The 25,506-nt window shown below is 48.5% G+C and overlaps 1 long non-coding RNA gene across 1 annotated transcript in view; it reads right to left on the reverse strand.

Annotated features, from left to right (window-relative positions):
• Nucleotides 1-22,805, reverse strand: part of LOC135386951 (uncharacterized) — a 91,242-nt gene extending 68,437 nt beyond the window's left edge. Inside the window, exon 1 of the long non-coding RNA XR_010420733.1 lies at nucleotides 22,692-22,805. This is a non-coding gene — a long non-coding RNA (uncharacterized LOC135386951). The remainder of the gene's footprint in view (nucleotides 1-22,691) is intronic.
• Between the last annotated feature and the right edge of the window lie 2,701 nt (nucleotides 22,806-25,506).

A 25,506-nucleotide genomic window follows, 5' to 3' on the forward strand; every position in this document is an offset into this window, starting at 1 on the left:
CATTCAAGGTTGTGGACATTCAAGGTTGCGCACAGCCGTGTTAGTTATCAGACCAGGAGCATTCTATAATGGAAGGTTACAACAAAGAGCAAAGACAAGTCTGTGCATCACTCTAAGCTTGCCCAAAATCGAAGTACACACGTTCAAGGTTGTAGACATTCAAGGTTGTGCACGCAGGTATGTTAGTTACCAGACCAATGAAGTTAGATAGGACACGCTGAAACATGTCTTCACGTATAATGTTGCAAGGATGTAGACGTTCAAGGCTGTGCACACATGTTAGAGAGCTGCATGCAATCACTATATAAGAGTGGACATAGAGAGTGGTTCTTCATTCAGAACGTCAGACTGTTACTGTCAGACTGTGTTACATATTCCTGTGGAAGATGTAAAAGTTTACTAATCTATTCTTCTCTTTCAGTTCATTCTATACAGCAAGAGGAGAAAGCAAATTGTCATCATAACAGCGAAGTCTCCATAACACAAGTAAGCTATGTCATCCGTCATGGAAAAGTTGGATAAACTGAAAAAATGTGGTGACGGTGAAATTCAGAAAATGAGCAACATACCCAAAAACGAAAAGTTCGAAGTGCTGGACATTCAGAAAATTGACACTATGTATGGCGAGGCAGTATATGTGGAGCTCCGCATGGAAAACGACAAGCCAGTGAAAGTGTATCTACCTGGACGCTTCAAAAAATTGTCGGAGGAAGAGCTAGAGGAAATGCGACTGCTTCCAAATCTCAAAATGGAGAAGAAAGAACGGTTTACCAAAGATGGTAAAAAAGTCATTTCGCCAGATATTATCTTCACCAATTCGAAGAGAAAGTGATGAGATATGGTGACGTGTCACTTATGCTCCCAGCACGAACGGCAGTATTATGCAACAGCATTAGGTCTTCAAGTTCACTTGGCAAATGTTCACAATCTTCAAGCCCCCTGCATTCCTTTTTGTGAGACCTTGTGCACACTGCGAAACTATAATAATCGGTTCGAGCTACATTTACACGACAGGGACGTTAGCGGACATGATGTTACAACCTTTTTTTCACGAGTACAGACAGTACATTGCTGATGTCTTACGACACTTTGGTTTCCCACTGCGCAATTTTGTATTGCTTAAAGTGCAACTTGGTCGTCACACACCAGACGATGAGTTACAGCTCGAAATTAGTTTCGTGCCTTCCAAAGTAGTGACAGTGTGGTCAGAGGCAGATGTAGAACCTTCTATCACTCAAGTGACTGCTGAAATAGCACAAAATTTGGAAAACCTCGAAATAGAAGGTTCAGTTTTTTCTCTTTCGCATTCATGCCTGTATCATGAACATTGGACGTTTGATGCCTCAACTGATTGGATGTGCCCAGTTTGAGTTACCGCAAGAATTGAAACATAAATTTCGTTCTCTGTTGTGTGTGGACTTTGGTTTGCATGAAGATGAGCAGAACTTGTGTTTTGCCTTCTCTGTAATAGCTGCACTGCATCCTGCTACTGGTTATCGCAGGCGTAGGGCATCTTCATACAGACCATATATTTCTGAGTATGTTTTTCCGAAAACATTCCCGGTAGCTTTCCCAAAAGAGGTTGAAGCATTCGAAAAAAATAATGGTATCAGTATCAATGTGTACGCCTACGAAAGGGAAGACAAATCTCTGTACACCATCAAGGTTGTCGATGACGAGCTTGAGAAACATGTGGATCTGTTGCTAATCGACTCTCATTTTCTGCTTATCACAAATTTTAATGAATTATTTCAACCTAGCGGACGGTTTCATTGCAAGAGGTGTATGATGGGCTTCTCATCAGACAGAATCCTCAGTGATCATTTAAAGATGTGTTTGCATCATAAGGTTGCTACGACAATTTACCCTAAAAAGGGAGAGACGGTAGCATTTGCCGGGGAACATCTCATGTCGGAAGTCCCTTTCTACTGTGTATATGATTTTGAAAGTGTTTTGTCACCTTGTTTGGAGGAAACAAACGTGTATGAGGATCACTGTCCTTCCTCCTTTTGGTTATACGTGCATCCGACTCACACGTGTTGCAAAAGCATCTTTCCGTGGTCCTAATTGTGTCACAGTGTTTATGGAGCTGCTGCGGAAATTGCATGACAAAATTTTAGGATGGATACATGCTTTTGCACCTCTAGAAATTACTGAAGAGAATGAGCGTCAGCATACAGCAGCCACTCATTGTAATATCTGCAAAGAATCCTTTGCTAAAAGACAAAAAGTTCGAGACCATGACCATGTAAGCGGAGAATTTTCACAAACACTATGTCAGACGTGTAACCTGAAACTGAGAGTGCCACCCAAGATTCCAATCATTGCACATAATGCTAACTATGACATGAGTTTTCTCCTGTCTCATTTACATCTGCTTAAGAAGTCAGACATCAACGTGATTGCCACCAGCTGTCAAAAATTTAAAGCAATTGACATCGGCTCTTATCGATTCTTGGACAGTTTCAGTTTTCTGAACGCAAGCCTTGAAACACTGGTGAAAAATCCACGTGGTAAAGGTGAATCCAACTTTCAATGCCTTCGCCAGTTTTTTCCAAATGAGGAACACTTTAAGCTGGTTGTTCGTAAGGGGGTCTTCTGTTATAACTTTGTCACCAGTTTTGAAGCCTATGATGAGCCTTCGCTGCCACCTCGAGATAAGTTCTTTAACATCTTGAATGGAATCGAAGTAAGTGAACAAGACTACAACCACGCGCAGAACGTGTATGAAACATTTCGGCTCAAGAGTCTTGGAGAGTATTCAGACTTATACCTTCTGACAGACACCCTGCTTTTAGCAGATGTGTTTCAGAACTTTCGAAAGTGGACACTCGATGTGCACAAGATTGAACCGTTTCATTCAAGTGTTGAAGCTTCTACGTAAACCAAACTTGAAACAATTCCGCCCTCTGAGCTCTCACGTCATCTTGTTCCAATTTAGCCAGTCTGTTCTTCGCATGAAGCAACCGCCTGTACCTGGGCTTCACAATATTGGAATTGTCTAAGCTGAAGATGTTTGATTTTTATCATAACCATCTTCTCCGTGTAGGCCCTGATACACGACTGCTATACATGGACACTGATTCTTACATTGTGATGCTGAGTGACGATAAGGTACTCTATGAACTAGCTGACGAGCATCTAGACGACTCTGGGTATGACCCTGATCACCCACTCTATTCGACAAAAAACAGGATGGTACTAGGAAAGTTTAAAAATGAGCTTCCTCGTGATCATATTCTTGGCTTCTGTTGTCTGAAGCCAAAGCTGTACGCCCTCGATCTGTGCAGCAAAAAGCAGTACAACCGTGCTAAGGGTGTTAAACAATGTGAAGCACAAGAACTCCACTTCTCTATGTACACAAATGCTCTCGAGCAGGGTACAATGCATAAACTTAAATGGAACCTCATTGTGCACAAGGACAATGTCGACAAAAGTGTGTCAGTGACAAAAATAGCTCTCAATCCACTGGATACGAAACGCTTCATTTGTGATGATGGTGTAGGACAGGACAACCAGAGACCAGAAGAGAAGAGTGTTTATTCTGGCAGGGTGCTGCCGGTGGACTGACGGCCAGAGAGCCGAGAAGCGCGGGCCGAAAAAAGGAAAGGGAGCGCGCGATAGATGGCACGGCTGGATGTCGTCGTTGTCGTCACCACATGGCTCCCCCCCTTAGACCGGTGGGAGCTGGGATGTGCCGGAAGGCAACGAGGTTAGGTGACCAGCGGACACAGGACGGCTTGCAGTTCATGGAAGGCAGGGCTTGAGGGTCCGGTGGGGGTGGGGGAGCTGGAAACGGTACGGCAGAAACTGAGGCGGCGGTGAGGTAGGCTGGCTTCAGCCTGTCGACTGCGACGACTTCATGGCGCCCCTTGATGTCAACAACGAAAGTCTTCTGGCTGCGCTGTACCACTTTGAAAGGACCATCGTAGCGGGGGTCGAGGGGTTTACGCACCGCGTCACGCCGCACGAACACATGGGAGGACGAAGACAGGTCCTGGCTGATGAAGACGTGGGAGCCAGGCGGTGTGCGGGGAGGAACGGGACGCAGCTTGCACATGGTGTCGCGGAGCGTCTGAGCAAACTGCTGGATGTCTGGGACACTGGTGGTAACCGATGAGGACGATGTGCGGAAGAATCCGCCAGGCAAGCGAAGGGTGGATCCGTAAACCAGCTCTGCCGACGAGCACTGAAGGTCCGACCTTAGGGCTGACCGTCCGCCGAGGAGGACGATCGGCAGGGAGTCTGTCCAACGGGTGGAGCCATGGGCCCGTAGCGAGGCTTTCAACTGCCGATGGAAACGTTCCACCATGCCGTTAGATGCCGGGTGGTACGCCGTCGTGCGGGTTCGTGTTATACCCAAAGTGGCTAAGAGGTCCTGGAAAAGGCGCGACTCAAACTGACGACCGCGGTCAGTAGTGATGGTCGTAGGCACGCCAAACCGCGATATCCATCCGGTAATGAAGGCTTGGGCGACGACAGATGCAGTGATCTGTGGGATGGGGAACGCCTCGGGCCAACGCGTATAGCGATCGACGCAAGTTAGCAAGTAGGTTGCTCCGTCAGATGGTGGAAGGGGGCCGACGAGATCGAGATGTACGTGATCGAAGCGTGAAGATGGCAGGGGAATGGAGGCAGTCGGCGTTACTGTGTGTCGGTGTATTTTGGTCCGCTGGCAATGGATACAGGACCGCGTCCAGGCCCGGATTTCAGCGTTCATCTTGGGCCAGACAAAGCGCGTGGTAATCAGCTTCTGAGTGGCCCGCACGCCGGGATGGGAGAGTCCGTGTAGGGCGTCGAAGATGGGACGGCGGAAAATGCTCGGCACGAGAGGCCGAGGTGAGCCAGTGGAAACGTCGCAGAGGAGGCGGACGTTGCAAAAAGGAACGGAACGCTCTTCGAAGCGGAGGGAGGACGTTGAGAACAGGTCTGCGAGCTCTTGAGTGTCCTGCTGAACGGCCATGGCAGAGAAATCTATCCGGAGGAGTCCAGGGACGTGGAGTTCGTTGAGACGCGCACGAGAGAGAGCATCTGCGACAACGTTGTCCCGTCCTGGAAGATGACGAATATCCGTGGTGAATTCGGATATAAACGCGAGTTGCCGGAGCTCGCGGGGAGAGTAAGATGTGCCGGTTGTTGACAGGGCGAAGGTCAGTGGCTTATGGTCGGTAAGCACGAAGAAGCAGCGGCCTTCCAGGAAGTACCGGAACTGCTTGATTGCAAGGTTCGGGTCACCAAATGTAGAGGAGGTGGAGTTCCTCTACATGAGCCCCGACCGGCGATGATGGTATGCCACGGAGAGGCGATGACGGTGGCCGCGCCGGTGGAACTGAGGCAGGTGCTTCAGGCGCGTGGCCATCTTCGTCATTGTCCACGGCCCGCTACAGGGCTCCCCCCTCAGACGCGGAGCCGCGATAAGAAAGATGGAAGAATCACGTCTATACCGGAGGGAGAGAGCGAGAGCGGCCCTGGATGACGTGCACTACTGGACGAATTCGTGGGACGGCACAATACCCGTTGCGTGAAGCTCTCGATGAGCGAGGCAGATGAAAGGCGAATCGTTGGGCGAGTCGTGGCCTGGGGTGCCGGAACCGGCACGGGAGCGTGAGCTCATAGGGTCCCAGGAAGTGATGCTGCGTACCCGTGAGGACTGCCGTGAAAACTGCCGAGACGCCGGCTAATGCGGGCCGTGGCGTCGGCGGCCGCGACTGCCGAAACCGGCAGGCGAGCACTGTGCTCTGTTGTCGCGGCCGGCTGCGAAAGAGCGTCGAGAGGCGGAAAGGAAGTGGCGGGTAGTGAGTGTGCCGGGGTCCGCTCACAGCGCAGGGCGGTCCCAGGGATCCGTCAAGCGATGGTCGGTTAGAGGATCGTATGACCAGTGAGCGGTCGGAGCGTTGCATGGTCGTCTGAACCGGTACCGTGGAGGGGGGCGGTACGTAAGCGGTCGGCGATTCAGTCGCTAGGAGAAGGGCAGACGTGATGCTGTCGTCGTGAGCCGGACGGTGAAATGCTTCACGGCTGCAGAGGTGGGCCGGGCCTGGACGCGGTCCTGTATCCATTGCCAGCGGACCAAAATACACCGACACACAGTAACGCCGACTGCCTCCATTCCCCTGCCATCTTCACGCTTCGATCACGTACATCTCGATCTCGTCGGCCCCCTTCCACCATCTGACGGAGCAACCTACTTGCTAACTTGCGTCGATCGCTATACGCGTTGGCCCGAGGCGTTCCCCATCCCACAGATCACTGCATCTGTCGTCGCCCAAGCCTTCGTTACCGGATGGATATCGCGGTTTGGCGTGCCTACGACCATCACTACTGACCGCGGTCGTCAGTTTGAGTCGCGCCTTTTCCAGGACCTCTTAGCCACTTTGGGTATAACACGAACCCGCACGACGGCGTACCACCCGGCATCTAACGGCATGGTGGAACGTTTCCATCGGCAGTTGAAAGCCTGGCTACGGGCCCATGGCTCCACCCGTTGGACAGACTCCCTGCCGATCGTCCTCCTCGGCGTACGGTCAGCCCTAAGGTCGGACCTTCAGTGCTCGTCGGCAGAGCTGGTTTACGGCTCCACCCTTCGCTTGCCTGGCGAATTCTTCCGCACATCGTCCTCATCGGTTACCACCAGTGTCCCAGACATCCAGCAGTTTGCTCAGACGCTCCGCGACTCCATGTGCAAGCTGCGTCCCGTTCCTCCCCGCACACCGCCTGGCTCCCACGTCTTCATCAGCCAGGACCTGTCTTCGTCCTCCCATGTGTTCGTGCGGCGTGACGCGGTGCGTAAACCCCTCGACCCCCGCTACGATGGTCCTTTCAAAGTGGTACAGCGCAGCCAGAAGATTTTAGTTGTTGACATCAAGGGGCGCCATGAAGTCATCGCAGTCGACAGGTTGAAGCCAGCCTACCTCACCGTCGCCTCAGTTTCTGCCGTACCGTTTCCAGCTCCCCCACCCCCACCGGACCCTAAAGCCCTGCCTTCCATGAACTGCAAGCCGTCCTGTGTCCGCTGGTCACCTAACCTCGTTGCCTTCCGGCACATCCCAGCTCCCACCGGTCTAAGGGGGGGAGCCATGTGGTGACGACAACGACGACATCCAGCCGTGCCATCTATCGCGCGCTCCCTTTCCTTTTTTCGGCCCGCGCTTCTCGGCTCTCTGGCCGTCAGTCCACCGGCAGCACCCTGCCAGAATAAACACTCTTCTCTTCTGGTCTCTGGTTGTCCTGTCCTACACCATCATCACAAATGAAGCGTTTCGTATCCAGTGGATTGAGAGCTATTTTTGTCACTGACACACTTTTGTTGACATTGTCCTTGTGCACAATGAGGTTCCATTTAACTTTATGCATTGTACCCTGCTCGAGAGCATTTGTGTACATAGAGAAGTGGAGTTCTTGTGCTTCACATTGTTTAACACCCATAGCACGATTGTACTGCTTTTTGCTGCACAGATCGAGGGCGTACAGCTTTGGCTTCAGACAACAGAAGCCAAGAATGTGATCACGAGGAAGCACATTTTTCAACTTTCCTAGTACCATCCTGTTTTTTGTCGAATAGAGTGGGTGATCAGGGTCATACCCAGAGTCGTCTAGATGCTCGTCAGCTAGTTCATAGAGTACCTTATCGTCACTCAGCATCACAATGTAAGAATCAGTGTCCATGTATAGCAGTCGTGTATCAGGGCCTACACGGAGAAGATGGTTATGATAAAAATCAAACATCTTCAGCTTAGACAATTCCAATATTGTGAAGCCCAGGTACAGCGGTTGCTTCATGCGAAGAACAGACTGGCTAAATTGGAACAAGATGACGTGAGAGCTCAGAGGGCGGAATTGTTTCAAGTTTGGTTTACGTAGAAGCTTCAACACTTGAATGAAACGGTTCAATCTTGTGCACATCGAGTGTCCACTTTCGAAAGTTCTGAAACACATCTGCTAAAAGCAGGGTGTCTGTCAGAAGGTATAAGTCTGAATACTCTCCAAGACTCTTGAGCCGAAATGTTTCATACACATTCTGCGCGTGGTTGTAGTCTTGTTCACTTACTTCGATTCCATTCAAGATGTTAAAGAACTTATCTCGAGGTGGTAGCGAAGGCTCATCATAGGCTTCAAAACTGGTGACAAAGTTATAACAGAAGACCCCCTTACGAACAACCAGCTTAAAGTGTTCCTCATTTGGAAAAAACTGGCGAAGGCATTGAAAGTTGGATTCACCTTTACCACGTAGATTTTTCACCAGTGTTTCAAGGCTTGCGTTCAGAAAACTGAAACTGTCCAAGAATCAATAAGAGCCGATGTCAATTGCTTTAAATTTTTGACAGCTGGTGGCAATCACGTTGATGTCTGACTTCTTAAGCAGATGTAAATGAGACAGGAGAAAACTCATGTCATAGTTAGCATTATGTGCAATGATTGGAATCTTGGGTGGCACTCTCAGTTTCAGGTTACACGTCTGACATAGTGTTTGTGAAAATTCTCCGCTTACATGGTCATGGTCTCGAACTTTTTGTCTTTTAGCGAAGGATTCTTTGCAGATATTACAATGAGTGGCTGCTGTATGCTGACGCTCATTCTCTTCAGTCATTTCTAGAGGTGCAAAAGCATGTATCCATCCTAAAATTTTGTCATGCAATTTCCGCAGCAGCTCCATAAACATTGTGACACAATTAGGACCACGGAAAGATGCTTTTGCAACACGTGTGAGTCGGATGCACGTATAACCAAAAGGAGGAAGGACAGTGATCCTCATACACGTTTGTTTCCTCCAAACAAGGTGACAAAACACTTTCAAAATCATATACACAGTAGAAAGGGACTTCCGACATGAGATGTTCCCCGGCAAATGCTACCGTCTCTCCCTTTTTAGGGTAAATTGTCTTAGCAACCTTATGAAGCAAACACATCTTTAAATGATCATGAGGATTCTGTCTGATGAGAAGCCCATCATACACCTCTTGCAATGAAACCGTCCGCTAGGTTGAAATAATTCAATAAAATTTGTGATAAGCAGAAAATGAGAGTCGATTAGCAACAGATCCACATGTTTCTCAAGCTCGTCATCGACAACCTTGATGGGGTACAGAGATTTGTCTTCCCTTTCGTAGGCGTACACATTGATACTGATACCATTATTTTTTTCGAATGCTTCAACCTCTTTTGGGAAAGCTACCGGGAATGTTTTCGGAAAAACATACTCAGAAATATATGGTCTGTATGAAGATGCCCTACGCCTGCGATAACCAGTAGCAGGATGCAGTGCAGCTATTACAGAGAAGGCAAAACACAAGTTCTGCTCATCTTCATGCAAACCAAAGTCCACACACAACAGAGAACGAAATTTATGTTTCAATTCTTGCGGTAACTCAAACTGGGCACATCCAATCAGTTGAGGCATCAAACGTCCAATGTTCATGATACAGGCATGAATGCGAAAGAGAAAAAAACTGAACCTTCTACTTCGAGGTTTTCCAAATTTTGTGCTATTTCAGCAGTCACTTGAGTGATAGAAGGTTCTACATCTGCCTCTGACCATACTGTCACTACTTTGGAAGGCACGAAACTAATTTCGAGCTGTAACTCATCGTCTGGTGTGTGACGACCAAGTTGCACTTTAAGCAATACAAAATTGCGCAGTGGGAAACCAAAGTGTCGTAAGACATCAGCAATGTACTGTCTGTACTCGTGAAAAAAGGTTGTAACATCATGTCCGCTAACGTCCCTGTCGTGTAAATGTAGCTCGAACCGATTATTATAGTTTCGCAGTGTGCACAAGGTCTCACAAAAAGGAATGCAGGGGGCTTGAAGATTGTGAACATTTGCCAAGTGAACTTGAAGACCTAATGCTGTTGCATAATACTGCCGTTCGTGCTGGGAGCATAAGTGACACGTCACCATATCTCATCACTTTCTCTTCGAATTGGTGAAGATAATATCTGGCGAAATGACTTTTTTACCATCTTTGGTAAACCGTTCTTTCTTCTCCATTTTGAGATTTGGAAGCAGTCGCATTTCCTCTAGCTCTTCCTCCGACAATTTTTTGAAGCGTCCAGGTAGATACACTTTCACTGGCTTGTCGTTTTCCATGCGGAGCTCCACATATACTGCCTCGCCATACATAGTGTCAATTTTCTGAATGTCCAGCACTTCGAACTTTTCGTTTTTGGGTATGTTGCTCATTTTCTGAATTTCACCGTCACCACATTTTTTCAGTTTATCCAACTTTTCCATGACGGATGACATAGCTTACTTGTGTTATGAAGACTTCGCTGTTATGATGACAATTTGCTTTCTCCTCTTGCTGTATAGAATGAACTGAAAGAGAAGAATAGATTAGTAAACTTTTACATCTTCCACAGGAATATGTAACACAGTCTGACAGTAACAGTCTGACGTTCTGAATGAAGAACCACTCTCTATGTCCACTCTTATATAGTGATTGCATGCAGCTCTCTAACATGTGTGCACAGCCTTGAACGTCTACATCCTTGCAACATTATACGTGAAGACATGTTTCAGCGTGTCCTATCTAACTTCATTGGTCTGGTAACTAACATACCTGCGTGCACAACCTTGAATGTCTACAACCTTGAACGTGTGTACTTCGACTTTGGGCAAGCTTAGAGTGATGCACAGACTTGTCTTTGCTCTTTGTTGTAACCTTCCATTATAGAATGCTCCTGGTCTGATAACTAACACGGCTGTGCGCAACCTTGAATGTCCACAACCTTGAATGTCTGTATTTCAGTTTAGCCAATCTGAGAGTGATGTACAGGCTCGTCTTTGCTGTAACCTTCCTTTATGTAATGTTGTGATTTCATAACACGCTTCATTCGTTTGCAAAAGATGGCTGAGGTTGGACCTTATAGGTTTACCACTCCAGTCTCAATGACCGTATCAGGTCAAAGCCAGAGTGGAAAGACGACACTTGTTACACGTCTAATTAAACATAGAGCTGCTGTCTCCGACAAACCATTTGATCATATATTGTACATATACTTGTACAAACAACCAATCTTCGATAATTTTCCAGAGGTACCCTTTAGTCAGGATATTCCTACTAATCTTGATACTGTAAGAAATTCTTTAATCATATTTGATGATTGCTTAGCCGACAAACAAAGGCTCAAAGAAATCTGCAATTTTTATGTAGCTGGCTGTCACCACCTCAACTGTTCAGCTATTTTCATAACACAATATTTATTTATTAATGATCCTCTGTATAGATGCATTCAGTTGAACAGCAGTGCCTTAATTTTATGTCGTTCCGCCCGCACTGCGGACCAAATGCAAATACTTTCACGACAACTGTTTGGTCGAAAGAAAAGTGAACTACTGCCCATTATATATAAAGATGCTTGCAAGAAACCATATTCATACCTTGTAATTGGCCTATCCCAAAACTGTTCAGACCAATTTACGGTGTGGACTAATATATTTCCAGACGACCAGCGACAAATAGTATATAAAACATGAAACGTGTCAAGAAGAATATTCATTTTCTTCAGTTGCTTGCTGATGCAAAGTTGCCGGAGCAACGTTATTTCTCATTGAACATGCTACAAAAGAGCAACTAACTGCTATTCGACAGATTTGTATGAATCTTTGTAAAGGAAACATTAAGGTAGCTCCAAGAGTGAGAAATCAGTTGAAACATTATGCAACACCTATCCGCTTTTTGGCAAAACGAGACACTACAGAAGTGAAGAAAGTTCGAAAGGTATTGCAACAATCTGGTGGTTTTCTACAGTTCCTTTTGCCACCTTTGCCGGGTCTCCTCTCGACTTTCGGTGGAAGGGCAATAGCAAAAGCAATCGGAGTGTAGTCGATGCAGAAATACGAGCTTGTGCCCTACCGGGAAACCCCCATTCCACAGATATTGAAGAAAGATGAACCAGACGATATCAAAGCAAAAGAGATAATCCAATATCTTCACTCCTTGCTACATCCCACTGTGAGTGAGAGCATACCTGCATTGGGTTCAACAACAGCAAAAGAAGAGGAAACACAGACCGAGGAAAAAAGTAATACTATCGTTGATTTCATGAGCAGTGGCTATAAAATCAGATCAGAAAACCTATTACGTCTTCTGGAACCAACGATCTCATGGGATAGGAAAACATTTCAGATAATTGTCGACGGTGAGCGACTAGACAAGACTAATATAATTGACCTCGTTTACTATCTCGTGACGAAAGCAAGAAATGTTCAAAGACCACCCTATTTTGATCAGATTTTGCCGCTATTGGTCAAGCTAAACTTGCCAGCACTTATTGTGCACCCATCTCGTCTTCAAAAACATACAGCAGAGAAAACTTTGGCCACTCCTTCACCTCATTATGTAAGTGAAGCTTCCACACCTCGACGTGCGTCACCACCGCTCACACGAGCCGCGAAGCGCGCACGACAGCTCACATGGACACCGTACAGAACTCCGAGGAGAGAGGCTACTTCAAAGAAGAAAAAATACTGTCACACTTTCCAGAAACTGAGGCGACGGTGAGGTAGGCTGGGTTCAGCCTGTCGACTGCGATGACTTCATGGCGCCCCTTGATGTCAACAACGAATGTCTTCTGGCTGCGCTGTACCACTTTGAAAGGACCATCGTAGCGGGGGTCGAGAGGTTTACGCACCGCGTCACGCCGCACGAACACATGGGAGGACGAAGACAGGTCCTGGCTGATGAAGACGTGGGAGCCAGGCGGTGTGCGGGGAGGAACGGGACGCAGCTTGCACATGGTGTCGCGGAGCGTCTGAGCAAACTGCTGGATGTCTGGGACACTGGTGGTAACCGATGAGGACGATGTGCGGAAGAATTCGCCAGGCAAGCGAAGGGTGGAGCCGTAAACCAGCTCTGCCGACGAGCACTGAAGGTCCGACCTTAGGGCTGACCGTACGCCGAGGAGGACGATCGGCAGGGAGTCTGTCCAACGGGTGGAGCCATGGGCCCGTAGCGAGGCTTTCAACTGCCGATGGAAACGTTCCACCATGCCGTTAGATGCCGGGTGGTACGCCGTCGTGCGGGTTCGTGTTATACCCAAAGTGGCTAAGAGGTCCTGGAAAAGGCGCGACTCAAACTGACGACCGCGGTCAGTAGTGATGGTCGTAGGCACGCCAAACCGCGATATCCATCCGGTAACGAAGGCTTGGGCGACGACAGATGCAGTGATCTGTGGGATGGGGAACGCCTCGGGCCAACGCGTATAGCGATCGACGCAAGTTAGCAAGTAGGTTGCTCCGTCAGATGGTGGAAGGGGGCCGACGAGATCGAGATGTACGTGATCGAAGCGTGAAGATGGCAGGGGAATGGAGGCAGTCGGCGTTACTGTATGTCGGTGTATTTTGGTCCGCTGGCAATGGATACAGGACCGCGTCCAGGCCCGGATTTCAGCGTTCATCTTGGGCCAGACAAAGCGCGTGGTAATCAGCTTCTGAGTGGCCCGCACGCTGGGATGGGAGAGTCCGTGTAGGGCGTCGAAGATGGGACGACGGAAAGTGCTCGGCACGAGAGGCCGAGGTGAGCCAGTGGAAACGTCGCAGAGGAGGCGGACGTTGCAAAAAGGAACGGAACGCTCTTCGAAGCGGAGGGAGGACGTTGAGAACAGGTCTTCGAGCTCTTGAGTGTCCTGCTGAACGGCCATGGCAGAGAAATCTATTCGGAGGAGTCCAGGGACGTGGAGTTCGTTGAGACGCGCACGAGAGAGAGCATCTGCGACAACGTTGTCCCGTCCTGGAAGATGACGAATATCCGTGGTGAATTCGGATATAAACGCGAGTTGCCGGAGCTCGCGGGGAGAGTAAGATGTGCCGGTTGTTGACAGGGCGAAGGTCAGCGGCTTGCGGTCGGTAAGCACGAAGAAGCAGCGGCCTTCCAGGAAGTACCGGAACTGCTTGATTGCAAGGTAGATGCCCAGGAGTTCTCTGCCAAATGTGCTGTACCGAGCTTCTCGAGGTGACAATGGCTTTGAGAAGAACTCGAGCGGCGCCCAATCGCCTTCAAGGTGTTGCTGAAGGACTGCGCCCACCGCGGTGCTCGAGGCGTCCACCATGATGCTGGTGGGAGCATCGGGCTTGGGGTGGACCAGGAGAGTTGCGCGCGAGAGTTTTTCCTTGAGTTCGAGGAAAGCAGCCGCGGCGGAATCCGTCCAGGTGAACGACGGTGTCGAGTTGCGCTTGTGACGTAGGAGGTCATTGAGGGGCTGGGAGGCTTGCGCACATCCAGGGAGAAAGCGGCGGTAGAAATTTACCAGCCCTAAAAGTGCGCGCAACTGCCGAAAGTTGGTTGGCTCGGGGAACTTCTGTATGGCCTCAACCTTGCTCGAAAGGAGACGGATGCCATGCTGGTCCACGTGATGCCCGAGAAATTCGAGTTCGGGGACGGCGAACTCGCACTTGGCCGTGTTGATGACTATTCCGTGAGCATCGAGGCGCTTACAGAGCAGACGGAGGTGCATCTCGTGTGCCGCTTCAGAAGAGCTTGCAATGAGGATGTCGTCCAAGTAGGCGAAACAGAAATCTAGCCCGCGAAGTACTTGGTCGACAAAGCGTTGGAAGAACTGTGCCGCATTACGGAACCCGAACGGCATGCGGACAAACTCAAATAGTCCAAAAGGGGTGATTATCGCCGTTTTTGGGATGTCCTCCGGAGCCACAGGGATCTGATGGTATGTTCGAACAAGATCGATCTTGGAGAAACATGTTGCCCCATGAAGGTTGGCCGCGAAGTCCCGGAGATTGGGGAGAGGGTAGCGGTCAGGTATGGTGACTTTGTTGAGGGCGCGATAATCACCACACGGGCGCCAATCTCCGGTCTTCTTTGGGACGAGATGAAGCGGTGACGCCCAACTGCTGGACGAAGGTCGAATGAGGCCACGGTCGAGCATATGTTGAAATTCTTGACGGGCAACGCGGAGTTTTTCTGGTGCAAGGCGGCGGGCTCGAGCATGTACAGGTGGTCCTGTGGTGGCAACATAATGTAGGACGTCATGCTTGACAGGGCGTTCGGTATTTGGAGAAGGCGACAAGTTCGGGAAGCTACGGATGATGGCCTCAAAACGGGACTGAGGGCTGGAGCGTATGATCATGGGGCTCAGAAGTGCAGGCGCTGAAGGAATGCCCTGTACCGTGAGGCTAGTGCGGGTGTCCAGAAGTCGACGTCTGCTCATGTCCACAAGAAGGCCGAAGTGCGCCAAAAAGTCGGCGCCAATAATGGCATGTTTGACGTGAGCAACGACGAACACCCAGGGGAAGCTTCGCCGAAGTCCAATGTCGACGGTGTTCAAGCGTTCGCCGTAAATGGGGATGGGGGTTCCGTTGGCAGCTTCGAGGGAAGAGGAAGCGGATTGGCGCTTCTTGTCGCAGCTTGTTGGGGGAATGACGCTAATCTCGGCGCCGGTGTCGATGAGGTACCGGACGCCTGTGCGGCGGTCCATAATGAAGAAGAGAGAAGGAGGACGACAGAGGGAAGTGCCAACAGAGCCGGTCGCCATCAGTTGTTGGCAAGACGGTTTCCCGGAAAAGAGCAGGAGGGGTGCACTTGTGAGCACGGTCGCCGAAGGTCTCGTGGTACCAACAAAGGGTACTGTCTGGATCGCGAGGTCTCGGACTGCGACGCCGGCGACGGAACGATGAGGATCTAGTGCGCGGGGGTGCAGGGCTGGGGCTTCGGGAACGAGGAATTCGAAGGCTATGACGAGTTCCGTAAGTTTGGCGACGTCTGCTCGAAGTCTAGCCAATTCGGATTGCTCTTCGGGCTGCGCAACCACGGCGGACAACGCCGGAGTGGCGATGGAAAGGCTTATGTTGTCCATAATCTTGTCTGCTAGCTGCGCCAATTCGTCGAGAGGGATACTGTCTGAGCTGGACAGGATCATGCGAACGTTCGATGGAAGACGCTGGAGGAACGCCTGGACTGGACTGGAGGACGCCTACGTTCGGGTCACCAACTGTAGGACAGGACAACCAGAGACCAGAAGAGAAGAGTGTTTATTCTGGCAGGGTGCTGCCGGTGGACTGACGGCCAGAGAGCCGAGAAGCGCGGGCCGAAAAAAGGAAAGGGAGCGCGCGATAGATGGCACGGCTGGATGTCGTCGTTGTCGTCACCACAATGGAATTGCCACGCTACCTTTTGGCTATGGTTGATCGATTTTTTAATGTGTACGGATTGGTCTCTCTAATGAAACGGTGGTGTTGGGGTGTGCACCGTCATGAGGTTTCATTACAGAGTTGGCATACGGGAGAAGGAGGGAACTCATCTGCTATCACCCCGCAACAGATGTTGCCCTTCTATTCCTGGTCCCACAGAAAAAATTATAATAAAGACGTAACATCCATATACTTATTATTATACTTATACTTATTATTATACTTATTTATTAGAACCATGTCATGTTAGAACCATGAACTAAAGCTATTGCATTATTCCACATCTATGGTTGTCAGTGTGGGATTACTTACAACTGTGAGTGAAGAGCTAGAGGATATTTGTTAGCCACGAGTGATGACTAAGCTAAGAGCTGGTCTGATGAATTTCATGTCTTCCTGAAGTAGTAGCTCTTGATGTGAATGAAACAGACAGTTTGCTTTCCCATATTGCTGCATGCATTTGCGATGGAAATAACAACTCGCTTTGTCTGCAAGTCACTGTTTGTAAATGGTCTGTCTCAGACGAATTTGATTATATGTGCGTGAAATAACCAGAATTTGATTATAAGCGTATGTGATAACCAGTTTCTAATAGCGTGAATGGCGTGAATAGCGTTCTATAACGATGTCTGTTTGCAAGTCACTGTTTGTAAATAGCCTGTATCAGATGAGAGTCACTGTTTGTAAATGGTCCGTGTCAGACGAATTTTGATTATATGTGTACGAAATAACCAGTTTCTAATAGCACGTATGTAATCATCAACAATGTCTTTGTTTGCAAGTCACTGTTTGTAAATAGCTTATCTCAGATGGGATTTTTTTATTACCAACGATTCATTATATAGCATGCAAATTAAGTTGACAAATAAAGCTCTTTCAGACAAACTGAAATTTTATTGAATGCTCATAGTACACTACAGCATGACATATCCTCTGCTTTTCTTGGGAAATTTTTTCGAACAAGTGTTTCTATCAATCTGTCATTGTGTCTGAAGTTGGTTGGTGAAAACTTCTGAGTACACTCTTGAAGAGAGAAACCACAGGCTAGAAGACTACCTACATACAAGCAGTACATTCCACATGTAGCAGATCCATATCCCTGAAGTCGTTTTGCATTGTAGTGAAAGGAAGATGTTGGGTGAATAAACTGGTAGATTTCTTTGCAAACTGGTCGTATGCCGTAGCTGTCGAAATAAGAAATGCTGTTGTTCTCAGAGATGTAACATAAGGTCCAGTGTTCTCCAGGAGAGGATCTAGGAGCTCTGTTTACAACATACAGACCTGGTTCAGCTGTTTGACTTGCAATTTCATTGCATGCAAATGTTCCACGAAACAGTGGCCTTGTGCAGTGATTTCGAGCAAAGGCTGCATAAAATTCCCATTCCTCAATTTTTTTCTATACGAATTTGACTCGTCTGTCTTTGTTGATTTCTAGCACACGAGGTGTTTCTGAAACAAAGAGAACTGTAACAGCCTCTGTAAGATTTCCACCAAATGTTAGGGTGAGACGAACATTGGCTTGTACCACAGGACTCAGCGACTGCACTTCCACATCTGGAGTGAGATGGTAGTAGAGCATAAATGTTTCTTTCTCATATGCAGCCGGAGCTAGAGGTATGTCCGCTTCAGCTTGTGAAGCAAATTCATATATCCTTTAGAGTAGATAGATCGCTGAAAGTCAAAATCATCTGTGTACTGTTGTCCACCAACATCAAGCACAGCTCTCTTAAGCTTGAAATTTTCAAGTTTAAACGGATTCCTTTGTCTGTTACCCTGGTAGGCTTCACTTCTCACCATCAATACTGTCAGCTTTGAGGGAACTCGTTCACTGTAAAGGTCATCGAAAATAACTTGAGATTGATTTGGAGCAATTGTCCTGTACTTAATCTCTAATCCTCAAAGGAGGTATAATGCTGGAGTTGTCTGAAGTCTTCGTTCGATGCCAACGAGCACACTTGGAGAAACCTGTACATGTCGCAGGTACAACACAATTCGTGAAAACTCTATAGTGTGTTTTTCAGTCTCGCTAGCAGGTGCAAGAAGTCGAAAATCATCTGTGTTCTGACGAAGGACAACTGTTATGTCGACTCCATTGAGAAGAAACTTTTCCTGTTGACATATATCACTGAAGATAGGGGAATAAAGATCGCAGAGTGCCGAACCTTTGGTGCGTTTGTAGCGTGCAAAAATTCCTTTGGCTTCAACAGGAGCGGCAAAATTTTCAGATTCTCCCACTGGATCTGGTTCGTAGAGCATTGCAGAGAGGGTGTGAGTTTGAGTAACATTATTAGCATTTGTTATGATGTCCAAGTATGAACGATATGCATAATTTTCGAAGTTAGAAACCAGCGTGGAATTAAGGTAGACGTGGACATGATGAAAGAGCGAGGATGCAAATGCTTGCACAGGTATCACACTATCTGGTGTCACTGTACTCCCAACCGTACTTGATGCTGTATCTCCATTTTTCCGCACAATTTTGCATTGAATGTGTAGAAAACTAGACTGCAAGTCAAAGAATCCACCTCCGAGACCTGGAACATTATATTCGATTACACCACTTGGGGTAGGGGCAGAAACTGGAAAAAACTCCACATATTCTGACATCTCCAAAGAAAAGTTTGTTCGAGGAAGAGAAAACAGTTCCAACTGGTTTGTGGTGCAGAGGCAGGAATTCTTATGTACTATAGCAATGCTAGACATTTTCTGTAGTAAAAAAGTCGACCTTTCTTCGCTTCTTCAGGGAATTTACGGACCGACCCACCCTCTTACGTTTGCTTTAATTGTTTATTGTTGACAGATCATTTTCTTTTCCTTCCTTTTCCTCTAAGCCTCTGAAGCAATTCGTCACGTGTTGAATGGATTGTACGACCAACTCCTTTCCTTAGAGCTACTCTAAACGTTGATCCCTGCTTAACTTCTTCTGCTATGTGTCGTTCAGTGTCGAGGGGTTTTCGACTCACGTAGGGAGCTACCTTCTTAGTTAGTATAGGTATAAACTGCTGCACTAAATCAGAGAAATAACCAGATCCGACTTGATAAAGAGGAGCTGAGTAATGTGGCAGTGGTTGATCACGTTTGCCCGTACCATAATGTGCTATGCAACAGGGTGCCTGTGTTATACACATTTTCGAAAATGCAGTGTCACCCCAACACGTCCTGAGCTGGCAATGAATGGAATGAAATCACCTATCTCGTTTGCCAGTTCGATTTGAATGGTGGTCAGTTCTTTTGCTATCGCATATTTATAGTAAAGATTAGTGAAAGAATATGAAATCACTTCATTCCGACTCTGCACTCTGAAAGGGAGTAAACGGAGAAGAGGTGCCGTGATATCACCGACAGCTTCATTCTCGATGATGTCACTGTAAATAAAGATATAATTTTGTGCTGGAAAAAGACAGACATCCCGCTGGGCCACAGCAAAACTTGAGAAGGTTGTCCTTTTTCCGAATCCAAGCATCAGAGTCAAATATGGATGAAATGTGACATAACCCTCGCTACGACCTTCCGGCTGACGAACTCCATTGTATGGATTATAAAACCAAACACGTGCACTTTCTGGTAGCCCTAGCTTTGTTCGGTATGCATGATTTATTGCATCAACTAGGTCCTTTCCCGACTCGTAATACCGTTCTGGAATTTCATATTTTGTTGTACGCGAGCGGTACATGATTAAAGTAATTTTTTCTTCGCTATCCTCTTGATACTTGAATACTTTTACTGGTTGACCATCATCCACTTCCGAGCATCCAATAATCTTTTCAGGAAAACCAAGCTTGGCAGAAAGAGCTAGGCTGAACTCAAGTCCAGTATTGAGTGGCAGTTGTAGCTCATAATGTCCAGTGGCACGTAGAATCCTTACTTGGCTTTTTAAATGTTTCGTTAGGAATTGTCGAATTGGTAAGATAATGTTTTCGCCTGCGCGAAACTTGATTTGCTCTGTTGTGAGTGTAGGAGCAAAGAGACTAGTTTCAGATATAGCGTTAACAGTGTCCGTGACATTCTTAATTGCAAACTGGACATCCACCTCTGTCAGGGCAACTTCCCATCTAAGTGCACGGGATGAGCAAGTTTAACTCTGAACTTACTCATCGTGTTGTTAGGCAATACGTCAGTGGAAGCATTTGAGAGTAAATTGATGTAGAACTGGTCTGCCATTTATATTGTTCTGACTAATCTCCGTTTGCGTGCACCGTTTTTACAAGACTGAGGTGCGTGCCCAGTGTTAGTTAATTACACAGTAGGCGCGCATGCAACCTAATTATAATAAGAAGCGCGTGTTGCGCGTGCGAGGGACTCTGTATGTCTGGGGCTTGGGGCTGGTGCCCACGTGGTTAATTCCTCAGATGATACAGTGAGGTCGGTATCACTTTGACGTGGTTTACTCCATAATTAAACACCGTAGGGCGTGCAGCTAATTATAATATTAAGAAAGGCATGTTGCAGGGATGGCTTACCAGAGGGAGTCGTGAAAGTGGGCTGGTGCCCACGTGGTTAATTCCTCAGATGACAGAGTGAGGTCGGTATCTGTGGGCTGGCGCTCACGTGGTTTAGCCCTAATTAACATTCGCAAGAGCGGGATGGGGCGGGGACGGGGGCGGTCTTGTTTGTTGATGCTAAATACGCTAGCTAGCGTATCTAGCAATTGTTTTGCTAGATAGGCACTGCTAGATGCACTAGATTTTATGACTACTATGTATTTTCACTTGTACTTTTGTGTATGGCTATCCTTTGCATGTCTATACTTGCATGTAAACCGCCCACTGCACACCTGTATGTTGTACCGGAAAAAAATTGTGAGGGAAGTCGGCTCAGATGGAAAAATGGCGAAAGAACTCAGCCCACGCTGAAAAGTACGCTACGATAAGTGCACGCGCAGCCCTCCCCCCGCCGGTAAGCGCGCGGACAGCCCTCCGCACACGCGCCGCCCGCCGATAACCGGGAAAACATTCGCGAAGGGCCCAGGGGTCAACGGCACAGCGGTCAGGGGTCCATGTTGCTAACTCTCATCCCCGTTTACGCCCAACCATCTTTTACTACTGGAAGCATCGGCCAGGATCTTCGACCTTTTGGGACTCTAGTCACCGTTTGTTGTGCGCGTGAAAATGGTATTTCAAAAACTTCAGGAAGTCGGTCTCGATTGGGATCAAGAACTACTATCGGACTGCGCATAGAATGGAATGAATGGTGCAGTGACGTTCCTAGGTTGAGCTTCCTGTCTGTGCCACGCTGCGTTGTTCTGACTACTGGAAACACGGAGTATACGTTACAGGTTCACGCGTACACCAATGCAAGTCCCCTGACATACGGCGCTGCAAGTTACCTGCGAGTCGAGACAAATACGGGACGCGTTTTTGTAAATCGACTTACCGCAAAAGCTCGAGTGGCGCAAATCAAGAGGGTGACATTTCCCAGGCTGGAACTTAAGGGCGCATTGCTGGGAGTGCAAGTGATGAAATTTCTGGTTGCTGCCCTCGTCAACAAACCTGTTCATTGCTACCTGTGCGGACTGACTCGACTGTGGTGCTTGGCTATCAACTGCATCCAAGTGGAACCCCTTCGTGAGCAACAACGTCATTGAAATTCAGTAAATGGCAGATCCGTTGACATGGCGACATGGTCCGTGTCAGTGCAACCCAGCCGATTTGGTCACCAGAGGAATCTCCTCAACGTCCCATATTAGAAGCTCACTTTGGTGGGAAGCGCCACTGTGGGTAAAGGAACAGGATACATGTTGGTCCAGCCCATGGCTATCTGTCTTGGACACCAGCATCTCGGAAACGGCGGAAGGAGAGCGGAAAATGCACAGATGCACAATTGATGCTAAACTGCTAAACGTGACTGCTAGTAGTAATGTATCAGCTCAACTGGCCCACAACTCACACAGTGGCCTGGACGCCATTAATGAGCAATTAGAGCTAATTGGGACCCCCCACAGTAATTAGGACCCACCAGGGAGTCATTACACTAATTGGGGCGCATCTAGGACGTGTCCAGACCACTGTGTGAGTTGTGGGCTAGTTGAGCTGATAAAAAATAAAAAATAGGTAGAAAATAAAATGAAAAGATAGAGATAGAGTGGAGAGAAAATTTATTCGAAAATCAACGATGCCGCGGCGAAGAAGCCGCTCCGCAACACCCGAGTGACCAGCGCCCGCCATGTTGGTAGTTTGCACCCAGCAGTTGCAGAGATCGACGACAGGTGACCACATAGTTGCAAGGCATCACACCAGATGCCGCCACCGTCATAGCTCTAGAGGAGAGAGACAGAGAACAAGATACTAGCGGCAGGTAAAAATGACAGCACTGCTAAACAAGTCTAGGCATGCGAGAGAAAAGGTCTAACCGATACTGCTAAACAGAAAACAGTACACATCGGGGGAAAAAGGCTTACGGGGGGACGATCGCTTAGGCCTAACCACAACACTACGCAGCTAACACAAGGCGGGAACCACATATCGCTAAACATGCGAGAAAAGGCTTAACACGAGCGCGGTCACCGCTAAACACGGCAAACATACGAGAAAAGGAGCGCGTCAAATCACTCACCTTTTCCCCCGCGGCAACTTCCAGGCAGAAACTGAGCGACCGCGGAGAACACACGTCTGCTCTCTACGAGATCCAGCCAGAAAGTGAGCGAGCGCGCGGAGCGCACGTCCGTCTTCCGCGACGGTCCGAGAGAAACTGAGAGAGGCGACGCGCAGCGGCAGCTATGGATGCGCGCGCGCCCTCTGCTCCACCCGTCCGCGCATGCGCGCGCTGCTAGCTCCCTCTGCGCCGGCCGCGGGTGTTTTCGGTTTCGGCTCTCTGCTGCGCGCGCTCCTAGCGGCGACGGGTGGCTTTTCAGTTTTGCTTTCATTCTCCGTTCTTTGCGCGCGCGCGCGCGCGTTTATCTCTATAAAGGCAGCGTGCACCGCGCTCGCGTCATCATTCTGACCGATACGTGGAAAACGCCATGTGTGGTTTATTCTCCTGCGTTTCTCGTCGTCGCAAGGAAAAGACAAAAAACGAAGAACTTCGCGAATTTATACGCGGCATCGTGGAGGAAGCCTTTCAAGTCCACCGTCTGGGATGGTTGCAAGCACGTCAAGAAATGTGTCAGGACAAGATGAAGACGCTCGACCGCATCTTAGCGGCGGACAGACTGGCGAAAAAGAAGTCCAACTTTAGCCTGGACAATCTGTATTGGGAACGCAGTTCCGATGTAGAGGACGACGACGAGGATGTGTAAATAAAAGCGATGCATTTCTCTTCGAGCCTCAGTCTCTTCTTTCTCTTCCTGAAACGTGTACGCACGTAACATGTCTTCCCCCGAACTTTTTCGTTTCCGTCATCCTTTTCGCTGTATCTTAAGCGGTCCCTCCATGTGTGGCAAATCTACGTTCGTTGCTAACGTGTTGAGGAACCTGAACGACGTGGTGGACAAGCCTCCATCACAAATATTCTACGTGCAGAAATATGCTTCGCCGAGCATGCAGGACGAATTCGGGGACTCCGTAAAATTTACCAAGGAGCTACCGCGAGAGTGGGACACGTCGCGCGCTACGCTGATCGTCGTCGACGATCACATGACCGACGCCGGTTCCTTGAAGGAGGTGACCGATCTTTTCATTCGGGGTTCTCACCACGCCAACGCGTCGATCTTCTTACTCGTTCAAAACATCTTTTTCGACAGTAGCCATTTTAGAACAATATCCTACAACGCCAGTTACGTCGTCCTGTGGCGCACCGTGCACAGCGTGCACCAGATGGAACATTTCGGCCAACAGCTATTTGGCAGAAAAAGATTGGAGTATTTTCTGGACGCATATAAACAAGCGATGTCGTCACCCCACGCATATTTACTCGTGGATCATCACAACTATATGCACGAGGATCACAGGTTGCGTAGCAATATCTTTCCGGGAGAACGTCAATATATCTACGCTCCGAAATGAATCTCCGCCCTCACCTCACTTTACTCAAAGTACTCTCCACTCTACCCCCTCCACGCCGCCGCGACGTCTTGAGACGTTCGTCCTCGTCCGACATGAAACACCTCTCCGAAATTTGCCTCAATGTATTGAACGGAAAGGTGGCTCTAGCTCCAGATACGTTCGCGCGTTTGAAGAAGCACAAACGCTTTTTACGACGGCTCGCCTACAAAAAGATTCACAAGAATCCGCAACGTTTGAAGCGCTATCTGTCTCAGCAGCGAGGACAGGGCGTTCTTTCGTCTGTGGTTCCTCTCCTGCTTTCCGCCGTGTTGAACCTTTTCGCCAATGGCCAAGAGAATTGAAGTGACCTCCTCCATCGGAAACATTCTTTCCTCGAAGGAGAGTGACGACGTCAAAGTGAAACTCATACTGCAAGCACTGTATCGCATACTCAAGCAGTACGGATTTGACCCCTACGACAATAAAAACAAGGCGTCCGACGCTACAAATGACTTTGACTATTCGCTCCTCTCTCCAGAGGTGGACGAAGAGGAAGCGGAAAGGGTCGTCTCGGAATTAAAGAAGGTTCTTTCCTGGGATCGCGAGGGTTGTGTCTCCGTGTCGGGCAAGCCCATCAGACACTCCTCCGTTTACGAACTCGTCAATTATTTGTTGCAACGTAGGACGGGAAAGAAACCTTCCTGGTTCCCCAAAGTCTCTAAACTATTGCGTCTGATTTCTCTACCCAAATCTCGCGAGCCTCAACAGCAGCAGCAGCAGGCCTCCATTGCGTGGACGACTTATGGAGGGATATGAGAAACCAGAGGGTGGTTTGGGGGGTGTGGAACGCTATAGAAAAGCGCATCACTTGAGCAAAAAGAAGGCTCTCGCCATTCTCAGAAAGGTGGATGCCTACACGCTTCACCACCCGGTCAGAAGAAAGTTTAATAGGAGACGCATCATCGCGCTCAAGATCAACGACGTGTGGCAAATGGACCTCGCCGATTTTTCAAAATACAAGAGATTCAACGGTGGCTACCGCTACATTCTCGTGGCAATCGATTCCCTCTCCCGCTTTCTGCGCACCCTCCCGCTAAAGACGAAGCGCCCCGCCGAAATGAAAAGGGCCATGATAAGACTTTTTCGGGGAGGTAACGTACCCACACGCATCTTTTGCGACAGAGGCGGGGAATTCTACAACAAGACCGTCAAGGAGTATCTCTCACGAAAGAAGGTACACATGTATTCTACTTGAGGGTCCTACTTCACAGAAAAGGTTTTCATAAGAGCTCGGAAGGGAGTTGGTCGCCTCAGATTTTCACCATCCCCCGCATGAGAGACACCTCCCCTCCCGTCGTGCACCTGGAAGATTACCGGGGTAAGGAAGTGGACGGATCTTTCTACCCGGAGGAGGTACTCGTCGTAACCCGAGACGCCAATCAGC

This window comes from Ornithodoros turicata, chromosome 3, assembly GCF_037126465.1.
Source record: "Ornithodoros turicata isolate Travis chromosome 3, ASM3712646v1, whole genome shotgun sequence".
NCBI classification, from domain to species: Eukaryota; Metazoa; Arthropoda; class Arachnida; order Ixodida; family Argasidae; genus Ornithodoros; species Ornithodoros turicata.